Below are 3038 nucleotides of genomic sequence, written 5' to 3'. Positions count from 1 at the left end.
AGAATTTCTTTTTCTGAAGCTCGTCCGACGCATAGTTTTTGAATTATAAGCGATAGCGCTAGGCCAATCAGAGTGCACCATGTCATGTAAATTTGCCGCCACGGAAATTGCTGTTTTGTTCGTCTGGGTGAATTATTATTATTCGTTTACGAATTAAATATCGACACCTCCTCTCTCTCGCTGCTGTACCCATTATGCTTGAGGATGCGCTTCTGTTTACACACACAAGTGTGCCGCCCATGGATGTGCGGCCGGCAGCGTGTGCCGCGGCAACAATACCGAGGTCAGCGCCCGAGAAGGGGTACAACAGGGAGAGAGGGGAGGTGCCGATATTTAATTCGTAAACGAATAATAATAATTCACCCAGTCGAACAAAACAGCAATTTCCGTGGCGGCAAATCTAGATGAAATGGTGCACTCTGATTGGCCTAGCGCTATCGCTTATAATTCAAAAACCATGCGTCAGACGAGCTTCCGGAAAATGAATTCTCGGTTGGATTTCAACGAGGTATCATACTGGCTAGTCCGTGGGAGGCAATTTAGGGACACCCTGTATACATGATCAAATAAGCAATAAAAGAACCACGCCCGATAACACATCTCGAAAATAAACTAACATGTGTATTCACCCCACAGAAGACAACATGGAAAACAAACAACCGAGAATACCGGCCCTGATGACACTGCGACTGACGAGACCGACGACAACAACGACAAACACAGAGAGAACACCACTACTACAAACACCAGGACAGGCCCCACACCCACACAGATACGGACGCGACGGCACACACCAGACAGAGACCCGACGAACTCCACTACCGACACCCACTACACACATACAGGTAACAAAGGCCGCCACGACAACAACACACATAACAACCATTGCACCCACAGCTACCCAGAGACACTCACAAACACACACACCAATGACCACACACACAGTTACACTCTCCGGACAAAGGCAATGCCCAAAATGCAACGGGCTGGTCCGGGGCACAAAATACCCACAACACATACAAACCTGCACACAAACTAACACAGACACACGACACCCATCACAAATTGTCACACACCCACCAACAGTCACACAAACCACACGAACCACAACCACGCACACGACGACACACCCACCCACCAACAAACAAATACCCCACACAACCACACACCCCACATCGACACCAACACCACGACACACACTACCCCCCACATCACCCCCTCTGTGGACACGAACCAGACTCACGAGACCACAGACAACAGAAGACAGGATCCTACAAACATTCGCCAACATGGACACACGCACAGAACCGACGCAGACAAGACAGACATACAAAAAACACATAGGACCACCCCCAGAAATAATAGCAGTAATTGCAAACCTACAAGCGACAAGCACCCTGGACGACGAACTACGGGCAGAAAGAGACAGATACATGACCAGACGGGCACACCAACGTACAAACACAGACGAGACAGAAGCCAGCACGTCCACACACCAACCACACAGCACACATCAGACAGCACCACATAAAACACACCCCTCAAACACACCAGACACCGACACCGACACAGACTCCACCACCTCCACCGCAGAGACAGTTATACACATCGAAACAACACACACAACCACGCAACAGACACAAACGACGAACGACGACACAGACAATAACACCGACACCACCTCACTCACCGACACAGACGAACATACACAAACACCCCAACCAACCACACACACCACACGGGACTCAAGACGATACAAAAAACGAAAAACAATACGTAAACAGGAAAAAGAACAAAACAGAAAACACTAGACAAACTGACAACACCAAACGGACAGACGAACAACGACGCACACACAACACGGGACGCAAGACGATACAAAAAAAAGGACAAAACAGAAAACACTAAATACACTGACAACACCAAACCGACGGACGAACAACGACAGACGGAGGCCAAAGAAACAGAACACAACCCAAAAACTCCAACGCAGAACCACGGAGAAGCAACCACGAGCCACAAGGAACAAGGAACAGCGCAAAAACTCACCAAGACCCACACAGACGAGAGCCACCGAACCAAAACCAAAAATTTAAGTACAAATAGATTAAGAAAAACACCCGAGTTAGTACAAAATAATATAAGAATAGGATAAGTTAGTATAAGAGAAAAAGCATAATTTTGATAAATACACAAGAGACCAAGTAGAATAAGTAGATATAAGACAACCAACAACCCCACACCCAACGCACACCCCGCAAATACATCCCGACCCACATCCCTTAACCCCGACAGATCGGAGCAGACATCACAGAAACGACGGAAAATACCAGAAGGAGAAAACCAACCCCAAAGGAAAAGCACAGACGAAATGACCACAGACGACCACAGAAAACACAGACGAAATGACCACAAAACCCGTCACCGAAGCCGGCTCACCCTATAGGCCTCGCCCCGCGTGGGGAGGGGGGAGTTGTGACGTTGCACCTAGCAGAGATGAGTAGGGAGATCTCCAACGCTCGGCTTTTCGTGATACCAGCTAGATTGGAGCGTCGACGTGACACCTAGGCGGCCACGCACCGAAGGTGGCCCATTTCCGACCTGACACCTAGGCGGCCATGCACCGAAGGTGGCCCACAATCGTGTATATATAGATATACTCGGTCGCTCGAGCAAGTGGTTGCCAATCGCATCCTTGTCCCCGCTCGCACAGATGTTTCCTGGAATGCAAGAATTGGGATTTTTCTTGTTTCAATTATGAATGTCAGTGAATAAAAGTATCTCCAGATTTGATAAATTTTGGATTCAATTAGCGGACGCTGAACCAAAATAATTAACCATTCCCAGCCCGAATACTTATTTTTTTTTTTTTAATAAATATTATTTTTTTATTGATATGAAAATATGTGACGCCTGGTGTTCTCCAATATTTGTACACGCAGTCTATGTAAAACTATACGAAGCCAGCTCGATAACATTTATGCAAAATGTGCAATGGGCAAGTGGTTGGGCGAAATTATTTTTTTCTCGAAATGAAT

The 3038-nt window shown here is 47.1% G+C and overlaps 1 long non-coding RNA gene across 1 annotated transcript; it reads left to right on the top strand.

Annotated features, from left to right (window-relative positions):
- Window positions 1-2525: 2525 nt before the first annotated feature.
- LOC124306633 (uncharacterized) lies at window positions 2526-2797 on the top strand. Its single transcript, XR_006908655.1, has 2 exons — window positions 2526-2585; window positions 2630-2797. It is a non-coding gene; the product is annotated as an uncharacterized LOC124306633 (long non-coding RNA).
- The last annotated feature ends 241 nt before the right edge of the window (window positions 2798-3038 follow it).

This window comes from Neodiprion virginianus, chromosome 6, assembly GCF_021901495.1.
Source record: "Neodiprion virginianus isolate iyNeoVirg1 chromosome 6, iyNeoVirg1.1, whole genome shotgun sequence".
NCBI classification, from domain to species: domain Eukaryota; kingdom Metazoa; phylum Arthropoda; class Insecta; order Hymenoptera; family Diprionidae; genus Neodiprion; species Neodiprion virginianus.
Note: the sequence above shows the minus strand (reverse complement) of the source record. Positions and strands in the feature narration are given on the sequence as shown.